This window comes from Excalfactoria chinensis, chromosome 1 (assembly GCF_039878825.1).
Source record: "Excalfactoria chinensis isolate bCotChi1 chromosome 1, bCotChi1.hap2, whole genome shotgun sequence".
Classification (NCBI taxonomy): Eukaryota; Metazoa; Chordata; class Aves; order Galliformes; family Phasianidae; genus Excalfactoria; species Excalfactoria chinensis.
Window position 1 is genome coordinate 137,057,981 of NC_092825.1, and position 17,282 is coordinate 137,075,262.

The window sequence follows — 17,282 nt, forward strand, 5'->3', positions numbered from 1 at the left end:
ACCGCCTTAAAAATGCATCAGAAAATGAAAAAATAAGAAAAAATACCCCAAACATGATCACTACTTAAAACGAAATGATTTATTATGCAATGGAAAGATTAAGGTTTGGAGATCATAAATAATATTGTTCAATACGGTTGCAGTCAAATGTCTTGTAATGTTGAGGCAATCTATTCGGTGTCTAAAATACCCACCCATTTACAAAATGTCTTCAAGCAGACAGCTGTAATTCTTTATGCATTTCAAGTGTTAATGTACGTAATCCTAATTTTCTCCCGTCTGATTACCTTGCTCACAGATTAAAAAAGGATAAAGGAAGAAGTAAAAGCTCCCCTGCTTTCCAAAGCTCCCCTGCTTTCCAAGCTCCCAAATGAGTTTTCAGTCCTGAGTATATTCCAAAAGAGAACGTCCTCCCTGCATCTGGTAGCCAAACCGAAATGTAATCTGTAACTCACAAGCTTTTCTGTATCTCAAAACACGAACATACTTGCACTTCCAAAAGCGTAAAAACCAGAACTTTATCCAGTGTAAAGATACCAAAATAGAGATCTAAAAAATTTAAGGGCAGCTCTCCTTTAGACCTTATATATTTTAAATGATTGTATGCAATGAAAAGGTGCATCTTTTGACCTGCTTAGTTCGGCTGTCACTCATCCAAAGCTTTTCATTTAAGTGAAACTAACAGGTACAGGTAAGGCCCCTGCAGCAGTAATTTACTGTGGTTCAAATTTAATTTGCCAGCTTTATTCTTAACAGGATGTTTTTAAGAGAAGATGTTTAAATTATTTTTTATCTGCCCTGGAGTCAATCTGCTTACCTTCCACAGCTGTGCCTCTTCCCAAGCTCTGCATTCAACTTTGCAGCCATCTCACATTGCTCATTTTAAGTTAACGTTTCCAAGCTGCTGCCTCCATACTGAAATAATTTTACTGGAAGTCCTAGTGAAACACTAGAAAAGTGCTGCCAGCGATTGCAATCTGACCTCCCGTTACAACTTAAACATCCAAAAAGTTCAAACATTTCTCCTCTAGTTTTCTGATACTTTGGAAAAAATCCTCATTCCAGCTGTCTTCACAGCTGGGTAGCACAGAACAAGACAACGAATGAACATTTTGCATTACAACCAGGAGAGTCCCAATCAATCGATGCACAAACAGTCCATAAGAATGCAGGAACCCTTCGGAAAAGGGGACGTTTCCCCACTGGTTTGGAAAGAAATCTTAATGGTTTTTGTGTTTCTGGTTCTGTGGAAACATGCTTCAGTTTCTACTTCGTCAGCCTGCAGGGACTGAAGATGAGGTTGTGTGCTGCAGCATGAGCACCAGCCTTTCTGGATGATGGTGCAGAAAAGGAATGTCTCAAGAGGAGATATGATCATCCAGAAGAAAACAGGAAAAAATATGTGTTGGAAGACAGCCTAGCAAGGGGCATGGAATTCTTCCTTCCCTGTTGCCCCTTCAAAAAAGGCCACACAAAACATTTCTGCCCGTAGAAAAGAATATTTTCTGCAGACATCAAGAGAAGGACCTACAGAGCAGTATTACCTTTTCAGGTACTTACACTATGAAAGAGAAGATGGTGCCTGTGGTACCGCCTGCAAGGTAACACTTTGGGGAAGTATGAGCAATCCCTGGATAACAAGCAAGCAGCCTGTTTACACACAGCAACTCATACACAGAATGAAAGGCTGACACCAGGAAGTATGTTAAGTCCTAGCTATGCTAAAGTGAACTCTAAATATGAGCCAGCTGATTTTCTAGCCTTGCAATAACTTTGATAAGCTCTACTTGATATTAGAGATTACAAAAAGAGAACTCATTTTGATCAGTCACCACACTACAATCAATGCTGAACAGCTACCAACACACTTGCAATGCAATGCAGGACAACAGGGAGAAAAAACAACACACGACCACATACAATACACATGCTGCTATCTAGCTAGCCCTAACTCCCCCTTCACCCATTGTGATGTCCCCAATTGACCTTCAGCATGCCAGAAGAGATAGCACTATCAGCCCACGCAGTGCAGCCAGGTTAGCAGGAGCATCCTATGGACTCAGGACAAAACACTCCCACCCTCCAGTGATTAGCCAAAAGCCGGTATTTTGCCATCCACAACTCTCCTGTGTTTGCTCTGATGAATCTCATTTCATTGCCACTTACCAGACCTACACGGCGTTCTTTGTATCACTGCCTTAGAAAGTTCAGCTTCCAAGTGAACGGCACTTCTCTTTCAGTGAGTCAAGTTTAAATAAAACTGCTAGTAAAACCACGGGGGTTATTACTAAACAAAGCAGACACAGTCACTGCCCTGGCATTTGCACCCTTCTTGCAACTAAGCACGAGTCTTGCAACTACTGCTACAAGCAGTTAGTCAGAGTTAGGGAACACTAACTATATGTGCAGCTTGGGAAAGTCATGGCTTGTCTCACGTCTGTCTAAAGTGCTTAAGATAGGGAAAGCAATAAGCAGCAGCTACCTAACTATGAAGCTGGTAGATATTTTAAGTTAAAGAATCGGGATTATTTTTATTAATGAAAGATAACTTTTAAAAATGAGAAGTACAACCACTCATTCCACGTAAAGTCTCTTCCCCTCAGTTAGTAAATTCCTAGCAAGAAAGACCTGCAGAACAGCCAGATGCAATATAGCTTTAAGGAGAAATAAATAACGTGCTGTTGCAGCCCTCGGCTTGCAAAGTTACTCCAACTTCCTGCAAGCTCTGCAAAAACAAGCTGTCCTTTGGGCAGTTCTCTTAATGGATCCGTTCAGTAAAGAGCATTCAAAGTTGCATCTATCTGATAAAGAAGAAATAGTGGCCGTCTCAGTGAGGAGCACATAGTGCCAGGCAGCAGAGAACCTCTGATAACAGATACAGGGAACAGTGGCACCTTCCTCAATTCCTCTAGCAAGGTCAAGCTTGCTTGAAGGCTCTTAACCAGCTCGGAGGTATGTAAATGAACTCCTTGTTAGAGGCAGTTCTTTAAAAACAAGTTTGATGCTTTAAATTTTTCATAATCTTAACACATCTCTAATGTCATCTGTGCTCCACTTCGATACGCTGCTCCCCTTTTTACCTCCAGCATACCCAAGAAATAACAAGATGCACTTCTGCCATCAACCTTCAGCCCAGAAAACAGAGACATGCTAACCAAAATAGGTCACCATGGATCTATGCCTCACTAACACAGATAAAATGACTACGTCTGTGCTAACAAAAGGGAACCTTGAGGTTATTAATCACAGACCGCTTTAGCTCAGTGTAAAAATAACACATAACTCCTTTTTCAAGAGAAAAAAGCAGCACAGACTGTTTTCTATTAAAAGAAAAATAGTTGCTCGAGCAGAAATATTAACATCCAGAAGCCAAGAGAGAGACTGACAGATCTAATGATCCAGTAACTAGGTTACACGTGATCCTTCCGAAAGCCAATTAGCAGAAAGCCCCAGCAGTGCCCAGGCAGTGCTCCTTCTGCAGGTAACAACTCCTATGCCAAGAATGGGCAACCCCGAGCAGAACAAAAGGGAACAGTAACAGCAAGAAACCAGTCATTCAAAGGGGTACACAAAGGATGTGGTCTGCAAGTTGAATAGGAAGACTGAAGATGTAGGAGGAATCTGAGAAGTCTTACAAAGGCCAATTTACCAGAAGGAAAAATCCCCAGCAGTAACATCGTAAACTACATGGAGTAGAGTGTTGTGTTTTGTTTTTCTTTTAATGGAAGCAGTGGTATTTATGACATCTGAAAGAAGCCTGTATAAAAATATCAGCCCTTATAGGGAGCAACCTTGAATCTGATTTTGGATACGCAAAAGACAATTCAGGACGACTGCCAAAATTCCTACAAAGCCTGGCTCAAGTTTGCAGTTCCCCAAGACTTGGGTTCAGCACTGAAATACAGCTCTGCAGGCAACGGGAAGGAGAAGCAGGAACCTTGCTCTACAAAACTGCTGAACAAAAATTTAACTAGATAATATCAGTGCTAATTAGCAGTCAGAATATAATGTCCGGCCTGCCGCAAAGATACGCGGTTACTCTTCAAGGTTAAGCAATAGGAAAAAATATTGACTTGTGAATCCATGGAAAAATGAGATAGATTTCTCTCAGTGGAAAAACAAATGAAATCAGCCATGATCAGAGACATCACCAGTCAGCTTCTCTTGACAGCTGGTAACTGTTCCACAGTCAGTGCATGTGCAAGAAGAACAAGGTGTATTTCACTTGCATGATAAGACGCAGCACTGGGCCATCAAAACCCGAGACAAGCCTCTGAAGGTTTGCATTCCTTACTTACTGTTAAGCAAGCAGGAAGAAGAACAGAAAGGGAGAAGTGTTCAAAACTCACAGAGCTACACCTGTTGAAGACATAGAAGAAGAACCAACAAGTTCCAAGGCTCTACACCAAACAACTGCTTTGGCTATCAGCTTACTGAAACCTTACAAACAACTAACAGCGTGTCTTTCCACCTCATTTGTCTCATCGATGGAAAAGGTTTACACAGATATTATGGTCAAACACTACAAAAAGCTGTCACAGATGGTAAGTGTATGGGGGGGGAAAAAAACGCATAGGAAACAAAACTGTGTAAAATCCAAGAAGGAAAAGCAGGTAAATATTATACACGTAATCAGTACCACCAGGTTGGAGAACACAGAACAACTCTTACTATCTGAAAAGCTCATTAAAATAGCACCAACAGAACCTTCCTTTGTTGAAGGATCGATCTGAATTATCAAGAGTTAGAATCCTTTGCCTTCTATTTCAAGAAGAAAAGCCGTATGCTTGTTAATTTCCAGTGATCAAATACATTTCCCTAATCTCAGTCTTGCAGTTACAATGGTATTTGGTGTATTTTTGCTCACAAATTGTCATTAAAACTAACACAAGGTAATGGCTCTTCTCAGGCCTTCTGGCAGCAGCACAAGTGACGGGCAGAAGGACAGAATCTCAATTTACCTTATGCTCTTCTTTCACCCTCAAAGAAATTCAACTTCATTACCAAATCAGAAAAAAGAAACGTGCTACTAAACCAGAGAGTGCAGACACATGAGAATTGTGAGGTGGGGAAAGAGGGAAGAAATAAAGGGGAGACAGAAAAAAACACGTGCAAAGTAATAGGCTCAAACACCCCGTGGCATATATTGCCATGCAACTGTAATACATAAGCAGAGTTCCCTTCCAATGATGCCCTAAGCACCTTGCTGCAGCCAGGTGAGGCTGCAGGGAAAGCAGGCAGCTAGCAGGCAGCCTTTGGCCCCAGCTTGGCATAGAACCGCTCCAGCTCAAGCACCCAGCTTTACAGCTCCCTTCCCGTGACCACTCAACACACATACAAGACAAGGTCCTCCAGGCGAGCACCCTTGATGCTGCGATTCCTTGCCCCGTCCCTAGAGCATGAGGAATTTGATTAAACTTTCCCAACAGGAGAGTACTAAACGCACGCTGTAATTTAAACAAAACTATGCTGATGATCTCGGTGCAATTACTTCCGATTGGTTTGAGTCTTTATTGTCCCCTGGAGCTCTGAGCTTCACAGATAAAAAGGATCCGGCCTTACTGGAGGAATACCAAAGAACGAGTTACGAAACCTTCTTTAAACGCTTCCAAAGTGACCCAACTAGCTTTTCTTCCTGACAAGGTTCCAATTAAATTTAGCCTGGAAGTCTAATGAAAAAACAGCCTTTTCCAGGACTTACCATAAACAAGCCAGCTAATGCTTAGAATAAACGCAGCCATTGGTTAACACACGCACAGATTACAAATTGCTGCAGCGTATTTTATTTCACATGAGTCAGGCAGTGCCAAAAGTCTTCAGGAAACTTTTCCCCGGCTGATATCATATAATCCAACCCTCCAGAACTTCAGCCTTTCCAAACTTGAGCCAAGCTGTTGCTTGATTGCAAAAGGAAACATGCACACGAGCACAGTAGGGTTGCTTGCTGTGATTTGGATATTCTATGGGAAACGAAAAGCAGATATTCTTAATCCGCTCCTGGGAATGCCTCTACAAAAAAAGAAAAACTGGAGTTACTCACAAATATCTTCTAAGTCCTATTAAATGTTATCGGGTTGGTTTTATAATTAATTTCCGGATATTCATTTCATTAGGCTCAACCTACTTGCAATGGCCAGACCTATTATTCTGATTAATTTTCTCTTCCATGTCTCCAAATCACATTGTCCTTGCCAAGCTGGAACTCTTCTCCGATCCCATTCTCTAAAAGACACGCTGCTCCGAGGTTAACCCAGAACAGCCAATAATGCAAAGCCCTACAATTTCTAGAAGCAGTTTGCATCTTCCTGCAGATAACCGCATAGATGTGGAGCTACCATTTTCCCTTCCCTTCAGTCTTTCCTGAAGGACAGGCAACCAGAAACATCCTCAATAACACAGATTTCTGCAGAGATCCCAAGCCAAGAGATGAAGAGGTATACCTAGCCCTCCCTCTCATTTCCTTATAGAACAGTGAGAAGGAAAACGTAGTTCTGTTATTTACATCCACTCATCCACACGCAACCAGACTCACTATCCCTCCAGTCAGCAACTTCAGCGTTCATCAGGTTATGCTTTATCCATATATTAGTTGGTCTGCTCCCATCCCTTTGCTTCTTGTCTGGCTTATGTGGCTTAAGTCATAATGAAATACAATTTTCAAACATTAATCTTGCTTTAAAATAAAGGAAATCTGAAGGTGGATTTTGCAGTCCAATCCACCGTCCCGTGGAATTTTACCAACAACCCTAAGAGTCAAAGCAATCTCAGCAAATACACGATTAAGAAGAATACTACATTTGGTTTTCATTCTTTTCCATATGCACCTGAATCTTCTTGAATATACAGACTGAGCGGTGAGCTTGCTGTTGGGTTTTTTTTGCTTTTATAATTGGAGGAAAATGAAAAGTCTACTGCTTGGCTGCAGAAAAAGAAAACACTTCTGACTTCACCCTTCTCATTGTATGCACAGATAGACATCCCACTCCACTAGGGCAGTGATCTAATTTTTCAGTCACACACTTGTCGTGTGCTGCTATTAGTCCCTGGCTCTCCTCCATCACGTACTCTTTCTTCATTCAGGAAGACAGGACTGGCTTCCCTGGGTCTGGTTCTCTCAAGCAGAGAGCTGCCATCAAGTGTCATTTGCTTGTCCATTGCTTCGCATGATCCTTGAAGCGTTATTACAACCAGAGACTGCTCCAGCACTTTCTCTGGTGCCTTAACACGCAGTCACTGCACACACCATTACAGGAAGAATGCTCATGTTCAAGGTATTGCCCGACGGACATTTTCTTAGCTTGGGCTCTGAAACATTCCTTGATGTACACTTCAGATGGTGGACAATCAGGCATGAATTCCACATGGACTCTCTGCCCCTACCCCACAGCTCTGCTGCTTAATGGGATAAAAGTGCCATTACACAACCTGCTCACAGTCAACAAACACCAGAGCTAGGAAAGGTTAGTTTCTAACAACCCAATGCTCTTCCTACAGCAGCTGCTGCACCAACCAGCCCTTCCTCACCTTTCTCCTGACACCGTCCCCTCTTCTTATTGCACATTTAGGGGATGAGAAATTGCCACCTACGTGCCTACTGGGAAATTCTTCTCTTCCAATTTCACTTCTGATTCACTCCTTTAGGCAAACCGACCCCATGTCATTGGAACCGTTCCACTTGCAACTTGTTTCGCAATTCAAATATTATTAGCAAACGCGAAGCTGTGAGCAGGACTTCATTATAGTGCCTTCTAAAACCCTTTTGATATTCACATGGCAGAGCCGCTTGCCCTTCTCTCCACCAGAATACTATCACGCCATCTGCTATCTCTTATTTATTTATTTACTGCTGAAGCACAACTAGGATATTTTCTGCTACCTTCAGGTTCAATATTCATTGAACCACAGAATCACACTATCATTACTGATGGTCTATATTAGGAGCCCTCTCCTTTCTGCTCATTTTCTATTTCTCTTCGTGGGTTCTAATAGTTTATTTTTCCTGGTACGGCCGATTACACTCAACATTTCAAAGGACACCAGGGGTAAAAATGGCTCTGCGTCAGAACACGAAACAATTCTATTTTACACATGGCATCAATTAATTCAGCTAAAGTGTAAAAAAAAATAAAATAATAAAGCTAATGAACACTGGTTACAACTGCACAGTCATAGAGTTTGCCTTCTGATATGCATACGGCGATGCCTCAGTTCAAAAATGCAACAAAAACATGGAACGTTTAACATCTTTGAGGTAAATATGTCTTACAAACACAGTGCTAAGCAGATTTTCAGGATGAATTTCCATGAAGATGGGAGCTGAAGTCTCCAAAGAGAGGCTGCAGATTGCCTCCGTGGGGGTTATTCTTGCAGGTTCTCATGAAGAGGGTAACTCCTACAATGCACTCCAACTACTCGGTACATGAAGTTACACACACTCCTAAACCTCTGAAAGGTCCAAGAACTGAAACTCCTTTCCAAGCTTTCCCATTAATATTTGCCACATTGTTAAGGGACTAAACACTAACTTGGAAAAACAAGAAAACTCTTCTGAGCGGGGAAAAAGAGGAAAAACCACAGTAATTTCTGCAGACTCTTACAAGATCTTTACCTTCCCTTTTAGCCTTGATGTTTGAGAAAATACCCTCAGGCAGGACAAACTAAACAAATCATGCTTTTCCTTAATCTGAAAAAGACACCGCTACTCTGCACCACAGTCAGAGCCGGCCAGACCTTTCTCAGTTGTAACCACTGTTATTGCAATCATAAGACTGCAGAGAATTAACAAAATAAAGCCAGGCCAAAATCATTTCACCCTGATGGCACAGCACAAGCAGCAGCAAACTCCTGGATAATTCATGGCGGGCTGAAAGAGAAATGAGAGAGAGGAAGGAAAGCACAGAAAGCAATCCATCTACTCCACCCCAAACACACCTGTGTTGCCTTCCCACCATCACAGAAGAGCACGGCAGCAGGAAGAGGTTCCAGATACCTGCTGTGTTCCAAGCAGTGGGAAGCCTGGCTCCAACAGGGCAGGGAGCTGTACCCCCACAGACTCTCTTGTCCTCTTTAAAAGAGGTTTATTTTTACAATTCATTTTCACTTACATATTAATGTCAGGGAAAATAACTCCCGTATTACTCAGCTTTAGAGCCCGCTCAGAATTCCTAGCCCTCTTTGCGTAAGACCGCTTGAAACTCACCTCGGAAGGGAATAAGGCCATTACCAAAGACATACTCACTATATCATACTACTTAATAGCAGCCTTCCCTGAACTTCCAGGCCAGATTCACCACCACACAAACCTGCTGAACAGAACACCTCATTATTCCAACATGTGCAAGCAAAGCGATAGGGAGTTTCTCAGTAAAACTGATAAGGAGAGACATAAAAGACTAATGAGCCAGCTGCCTGCTCCACTGCTGGGCTAGCCAAGGTCCGCCAGAGCACCTTAGGTATTGTTCCATTGGGAGACAGACATTGGGACACGACCAAAAATAACATTTAGAGATGTATAGGAGAAACGAACACAAGCTCTGCAGCTCGACTGTTTATTCCAGGCATGGAAAGAAATTATATGAGAGAGGAAAATCAGCAGGAAAAAGACATGATGTAGAGCAGAAAGAGCCAATTAAATGTACACAGGTTAGTGAGCAGCACAACCCTCCTTGTGCTGTTTGATCACCAGCCCAGTGCCACATCTGCTGCTGAAATAAATCGACAAATCTCCTTGTGACCTGTGCTGTGGTACAAGTGACTGGAAATAAGGGTCCCTGGCTAAGGAGATACAGTACTGAAGCATCTAGAGAGAAGGGCACATATGAGGAGTGGCTGAGGTCTCCGGGTGTGCTCATCCCAGAGCAGAGGAGCTGATGGAGGCCTGATGGCGGCTGCAGCTCCTCACAGGGAGTGGAGGGCAGCGCTGGGCTCTGCTCTGTGTGACAGCGACAGGGCCCGAGGGAACGGCATGGAGATGTCAGGGGAGGGCAGCTGGGGGTCAGGGACAGGGTCTGCACCACAGGGCGGTGGGCATGGAATGAGCTGCACAGGGCTGTGGGTACGGCCCCGAGTGCTGGAGTTCATGGAGCATCCGGACACTGCTCTCAGACACGGGGTTTGAATTTTGGGTGGTGCTGTGTGGAGCCAGGAGTTGAACTCTATGGTCCTTATGGGTCCCTTCTGACTAGAGATATTCTGTGATTCTATGAATGACCACTGTCAGTGAGCATCAGCCAGACTGCAGGGCCCACCATACTCCCACCACTGGGAGCAGAGGTGCAGAAAGCCCAGCAGTGGCCAGCAGGAGCAGCAGCCTCTGGGAGGGAGAAGGGAGCACTTGAAACTTGTTGGTGTTTGCACTCCTGATAGGTCCGCCAGTAAGTCATCTTTTGACCTAGGAAAAAAAACACTGCATTGCACCAGACAAGCCAGATACTCCAGCAGCCCGTCCTATTTGCTGCGTGGTCTGCACTAGAAAGTTGCTGCTTCAAGTAGGGATGACTCGCTGTAACGTCTCAGTTCAGAAAGCCACAGCTTTCCCTCAGACAGAGCCACCTGTGCAGCACATCTCCAGCTGCAGGATTTCTGTAAGGAAACGTGCAGGATGGAATGACACTCCGGGATGTCCAATCACCCTGCAAGCTCCACACCCTTACTTAGGCCCCTAAGCAAAGCTGGCATATTTGAAAGGTACACAGGACTTTAATTATTCCTAACATCACTACTTCCTTTTGAAATCTTCTGGCTTGAATGCTAATGTAGCAGAAATAATAATAATAATAATAAATATATACATATGCATATATTTCATGGCAAGTATCAGAGCAGTGCATAGGCAAGGCCCCATGGGTTTGGAAAGCAGCAACAAGTCCTGCAGCGGGCTTCAGCACAACACCCACTTTGTAAGCAGGGATAGAAAACCCAGGCAACAAACACATTGCCTTACACTAACATACCAGCCAGCCCTGCACCAGTTCCTCACATCCAGCAACAAATGTGCATTGTGAGGCCACCTTCAGCCATGAATCTCAGTATCCAAACTCCGTGACTAGAGTTTGATGCTCTTCGTTCCACTCTACGTAGCAGCGCCAAAACAGATGCCTAACTTCCAAGGGCTTGTTAGAGAAATCATGATTCCCTCTGAGATCAACAGAAAACAGCCCGCTGGCACCTCCATCAATTTCACCAACAAGGCTTCATTTTGTTTGAATAGCAACAGAGCCGCCATTCTTTTTCACTAAGCCCTTTTTTAAACACCCAAACATTAAAAATAATGTCCACAACTTATGTATCCGGATTTTAAAAGTCATTTCAGACTCCGCGTCTCAAACCCCCTCAAAAAGGCGCCTCATATTTTCCTCTCTCCTAATATTTAATCAACTTTGTTTCATTACAGACCAGCCTGAAGAGCTCATAATGCTGCAATTGATTACAAACAAGATAGCGCCCACATCTGACGAAGGCTGACCTAAATTGTCTGTCTCGTCCATATTTCTGCAGGGCAAATTTACTGACATTTTGTGCAAATTCCAGGCTGGCTGAGCCTGATGACCTTTTATACCCCTGTAATTAGTCTTCCGTGCCTTTACAACCAGAAAAGCAGTCGCTCCTTTTCTCCCCCTAAGTCAGCAGTCCAGCTGTAAACTACAAACTTCACGGCCTACTCAGCACCTGCAGTCAGTCAAGCACTGGCAAAAACAACAAATCCCACTGTAGAAAGTACAGATTGTCACCTTTCAAGGTCACGGAATCAAGTCTGGAAAGGCCCTTTTCAGACAAGCTCACTGGTTTCCAAAAGAAGAAACAGAACTAGCGAGGCAAGTCGGTGGACAATGTCAATAAATGGGATTTTTATCATGCTGTTCCCTACAGCAGGTCACACAGGGATCCTGGGCTCCATCAGGAGAGGGGTGGTCAGCAGGGATAGGGAGGTGATTGTCCCTCTCTACTCTGCTCTTGTGAGGCCCCATCTGGAGTACTGTGTCCAGGTGTGGAGCCCTCAGTACAAAAAAGATATGGAGATTTTGGAAAGGGTCCAGAGGAGGGCCACGAAGATGATCAGGGGGCTGGAGCACCTCCCCTATGAGGACAGGCTGAGGGAGTTGGGTTTGTTCAGCCTGGAGAAGAGAAGGTTGCAGGGTGACCTCTTTGCAGCCTTTCAATACCTGAAGGGAACTTACTCCCAGGAGGGGAGTAAACTCTTCGAAAGGGCCGATAATAGCAGGACTAGGGGAAATGGTTTTAAGTTAAAAGAGGGAAGATTTAGGTTGGATGTTAGAGGGAAGTTCTTTACTAGGAGAGTGGTTAGGTCCTGGAACAGGCTGCCCAGGGAGGTTGTGGATGCCCCGTCCTTGGAGGTGTTCAAGACCAGGTTGGATGGGGCTCTGGGCAACCTGATCTAGTAAAGGCGTATGTTTGGTGGCCCTGCTAGGCAGGGGGGTTGGAACTACATGATCCTTGAGGTCCCTTCCAACCTGGGTCATTCTGTAAAAGAGATTCACAGGAGAGTGTCCAGGTGGGTCTTGAATATCACCAGAGAAGGAGACTCCACAGGTCCCCTGGGAGGCTTGCTCAGCCAATGACTTAATGCAAAGATATTCTGAAGCAAACAGTGCAGCTCCATCACAGAACATATATAACCTAAAAAGCTGTTCAGCAGCATCAAGAATTTCTGTGGTTTCTTTTTTTATTAGATGCTAGTTCTCATCATATATGAATTTCCTAAGCAAAGGCTTGCATTTGTTTCTTATGTTAATCTCAATTCAGCAGGGAAAATTTACTGAGCAGTTCTATACATTTACAATTCTCTGTCTGAATTTTAATGCAGAAACACATCTCCTAGAGCAAGTCTTTCCTTACTTAAACCATCACATTTAAATGGCAGTTCCCCTTCGGCCATGCATCATCCATGATTTTCTTTCACAAAAATTTGGTTACAAGTAGCCAGATTTAGGACACTGATTACACAGTGACTGATGAACTGTGTCAGCTTCAGAAAGAAAGGGATTTCCGATCTGAAATGCAGCCATTGAGCGTAAGTCAGGCTCTGGTGCTACACTTTCAGTCTCCCACCAACTCCTGACAACGTCAAGTTGCGTGTTGCTGCGTGTGTCAAACATTCCGCCCTCGTCGATAAACTCTTCTCATTTATTTGGCTTGTTGAAGAAAACGGAGCAGAAGAAGAGCGCAATTTCAGTGGCCATTCATAAGGCAGTGCCAAGCAAAACCAAGCAGAGAAATGCAGTTTCCTGACCCCTTCCCATGAAAACGGCAGCAGCCCCGCTGCCAACAGCTCCTTTCACAGCTAAACCTGAGCTTCAGTCTGCAGGGAAAAGAAGAACTCGGTGTCTGGGTGGACACAGCATTGTTTCAGCTTTCAGAAATAGCAGTCACAGCTCAACACGTCACATACAAACCCTGACCCTTGCTATTGCCAAAGGAAAGCAAGAGGCTGCACCATCCCTGTGGGAGCGCTGAGCAGGAAGGCTGTGGGGATCCCGGCCCATCGCCACATCCATGCAGGTGGAACTCAGTGCCTGGAACATGCACTCTCACACACACACACACATAGAGTGGATTCAGTGCTTTCCTCCTAGCTTCTGGATGGCTCTGAGCCGGACACCACATCCATCAGTACAGAGAGGAGGGGAGAACGAAATAATTATTAAGAAAGAAGAAAAATAAATAAATAAATAAATAAATAAGATCTTAATTCAGATGAACGTTTGGGACTTTGCTCACGCTCGGGGCTTTGCTTAACCGGGCTGCTGGAGAGCGTTATTGCCGTTGGCCCGGCTCCAGCATTAACTGCTCGCTGTGCGCTCAGACTGGAAGCAGCACCCGGAGCGAGAGGCAAAGTATCCGGGGGACAGCAAAAGCAGGGCCTCGCTCTGCTCCTCTGCAGCGATCGCTTCCCACTCTGCTGCAGGGACAGACGGTGCTCTGCAGCAGGAGAGCCCACGAGGAGGGCTGGGTCGGAGGAGAAACAGGCAGCGCGTTTCATTTATTTCATGCCAGCAACCGAGTAAACCCGGCAACTTAGGGGATAAAAAAAAGAAAAAGAAACACACACACAAAAAAAGGCTCCACAGAGTTTGCGTGCCCTTTAAAAAAACACACACACATACACATGAAAAAAGTGGAGGCACAAAAGATAAGGCCTACTACAGGCGAGCAGCCGCTCTGGAAATAAACTTCTGCCTGCTCACAACTCTCCTGCCGGCTCCTCAGCCCGCACACGAGGCCACGGCGGAGGCGTCGCAGAGCCCCGGCCGCGCCGTGACCCGCGGAGGGCAGCGGCCCCCGGGCGGCCGCTACCGGCCCCGCCGCACGGAGAAGCGGGGCAGCGGCTCCGGCCCGGAGAGCGCTCGCGCTGCTCCCCCCCGCCCCGAGGGGACTCCGCCGGCGGAGCCGCCTCTCCGCCCCCCTCGGCCAGGAAGCCGGCCGCCGGGAGCGGAGGGGCGGCCAAAGGGGAAGGCGGGCAGCCCCCGGGGCTCCGGCTCCCGGCTGGGGGCCGACAAAAGGCACCCAGCCACCCGCCCGCCCCCGCTGCCCCGAGGCCGGGCGCAGTCCGGACAGCGGGCGGCTGCCTCTCGGCGCGGTGCCGCCCCGCGGCTTACGGCGCTAATGGGATTAAGCCGGGAGCCGGGCCGAGCGGTGCCCGCCGCTGTCACCGCCCGGGGAGGGTCGCTCCCCGCCGCCCACCCCGCAGCCCCCGCCGCGCTGCCCGCCCGGCCCCATTGTTCGCCGTGCCGTCCTTACCGTGCGCGGGGCTGGGGCTGCCGGCTCTCCTCGCTGCGGCTGTTGCAGGGGCAGTGGCGCTCGGCCGCCGGAGGTCCGAGCCATTAAAAGCTCCGCGGGGAGGAAGGGGAGAAGAAGGCGGCGGCGAGTGAAGGAGGGCGGCGGGGGGCTGGAGGGAGCAGGGTCGCCATGTCTGGCTTCCAGCGCGGGGAGCCCACCCGGCCGGGCGCAGAGAAGGGAGGCGGCTGCCGCCCGCGGACCGGGGAAGCGGGAACTGGACGCCGGGCAGCGCGGCCGCGCCTCCCCTAACCCTGCCCCCTCCCGGAGGGGGAGCCGCGGGCGGGAGGAGGCGGCCGACAGCCCCCTCCAGTGTTCACAGGCGGTGGATCGCCGTGGCCGCCCGTCTCGGCGCTACCCGCGGCTGAGGGAGCGGAGCGCCGCCGCCCGGATACCTGGCGGCCGTCGGGGGCGGGAGCGGCGCTCACCGCCGCGCGGGGCACCTCCCGCCTAGGGGTGGCTGTGAGAGCCGGGCGTTCCGGGCAGGGTCCGCCCTCCCGCCCCATGGAAGTAGGGTATGTCGCTGCCCCTTTCTGTGGCCTGTGGGACCGTGCTGTTAAGGGGTTTGCGGGGACGAGTAGGAAGGTTGCTCCTATTGCTCTGAGAGCCGGCTCGCTTCGTTCATCGTTTGGTGACGGCAGTTCCCCGGACAGAATTCAACAAGTGGCTGCCTCTGAAAAACGCCTCCTGTACGTGGGATGGGAGAACACCACGCAGGGGCAAGCTGGGGACTGTGCCTCTCTCAGAGCACAAGCACCTCTATGGCACACATTCATCTCCTCAGAGGAGTTCTAGAGCAATGGCCGAAAGGCTCCCAAATACACTTAGGAGAAGCTCTTGAAACACTGCTATCCATTTGTTTAACTTAAGCCTTAGGAAGTGCCTTTGCTTAACCCTCCATAGACAAATTCCTCTACTGTCAGCAGTGGCGCTTCTGTGCACAAACACCTCACAACAGACACCTTGGTGTACCTGCAGGGATGCGCCAACCAACCTTCTGAGAGCCATTTCTTTTGTCGGCTCCTAGACCTCAACCGAAGCACACGGGGAACTGACTGAAAGGCTGGAAATTGTCCTTAGCTGTCAACACTTGGTAAGAGAGTAACTGTTGTTATTCTCCTCAGACCTTTTCCACACAAAACAGTGATCTGTCTGTAGAAAACCAAGAGGAAAAGCTACACGGTCATCCTAACAGCACGAACGGGGATTAAGAACACAGACACAAGTTTTTGCTTTTTCCAAACACTTATTTTGTCAGCAGCTTTAACTACTAATTAAGGTGCAGTTAGAGTAAGAGTGGTACTGCAAGGGCCAGCAACAGCATTTAGAATTTCCTGGAGCTTTGTATATAGGCTCCCCAGTCACTAATGCCTCATTCACATCTAACACAGAGTTGTTGTAATCAAATTAATGAGGTCATCTTCAATGCCTATCAAGTCTCAGCGGCCTTGAAACTTTCCTCAGTATTAAACAGAAGAAATAAACTGCCCTGCAGCTACTGATCATTCATTACTGAGCTCCAAAAAGCAACAGTGACATCTTTTATTGAATGGTAATCTTACTGAGGCATCAGAGATGGTAACACGTTGGCCACTCCTCCAGGAGACACAGACAAGCTTGCGTCTATCTGGTTTATTTAGTTGACCTTCAATTCTTGAGTCTTCTGGAAGAATGGAGCACAACTAGTGGCCGACATCAAAGTATCTAAAGATGTCAAGAATTTACTCTCTCACTGTTCATCCAGTCAGTCACAAAGGCATCTCTCACCCATCTGCTCCCACTGATGCTCTCTACAATTATAAACAGCACTTTTTCTCTACAAAGGATTTCTCTTTTGTAAACGACACATGGCAGCAGCTTGTATGCTTCCGAAAAGCATTAATTGCTGCTGTTAGATTCCTGTAGTACGCAGGGTCACATTTTTTCCATGTTGAATGAGACGTGGAATTAGTTGGGATCATCTGAGAGAAACAGCACGTGTTCTTGAAAAGCAGCTGAATTGAGAAAAATGGTTCTAGTTTGGTCATGTTTTTGAAAGAAAAAGTAAGCTCTGTCTGCATCCACTGGCACTGAAGAACTGGATTTCAGATTAACCAAAAGCCAATGGGCACCATTGTTCAATTCTGCTATACCCAAGGAGCGGAAAGGAAGACATTAGTTGAAAGGGTTCTGATATCTTGAGAGCCTGCCTCTGTGCCTCCTGCTGCCCTAATAGAAATGTATTTCAGCTACATCTTTTGTCTACATAATTCTTTTTTTTTTCATAAACATTCCACAGATATTTTCCCTGGAGTTTGAAATTTTGTTTCAAAGACCCTTTCAGCAAATACTTTTGCTCTAGATTTATCAGTATGTTCTGGTGAAAGCGTGGTTTGTGGCTCGATCTTGCAAACCTAAGGCACTGATCAGTCTGTTTTAGGCCTTCCCTCATGTGTCTTAATGTTACTGCTCCTAACGTTGGCATGTATCTGTGTCAGTAAGTTGTGATA

The 17,282-nt window shown here is 46.4% G+C and overlaps 1 protein-coding gene across 4 annotated transcripts in view; it reads right to left on the reverse strand.

Moving 5' to 3' along the window:
• Nucleotides 1–15,036, reverse strand: part of FARP1 (FERM, ARH/RhoGEF and pleckstrin domain protein 1) — a 193,578-nt gene extending 178,542 nt beyond the window's left edge. For 2 of the 4 annotated variants that reach the window (XM_072348246.1, XM_072348238.1), the window contains exon 1: nt 14,758–15,012. The gene's annotated coding sequence lies outside the window, so the exon portion shown is untranslated. Of the gene's footprint in view, nt 1–14,757 lie in introns of all 4 variants that reach the window. The other 2 variants (XM_072348229.1, XM_072348204.1) reach the window with 2 other exon arrangements.
• Nucleotides 15,037–17,282: the final 2,246 nt, after the last annotated feature.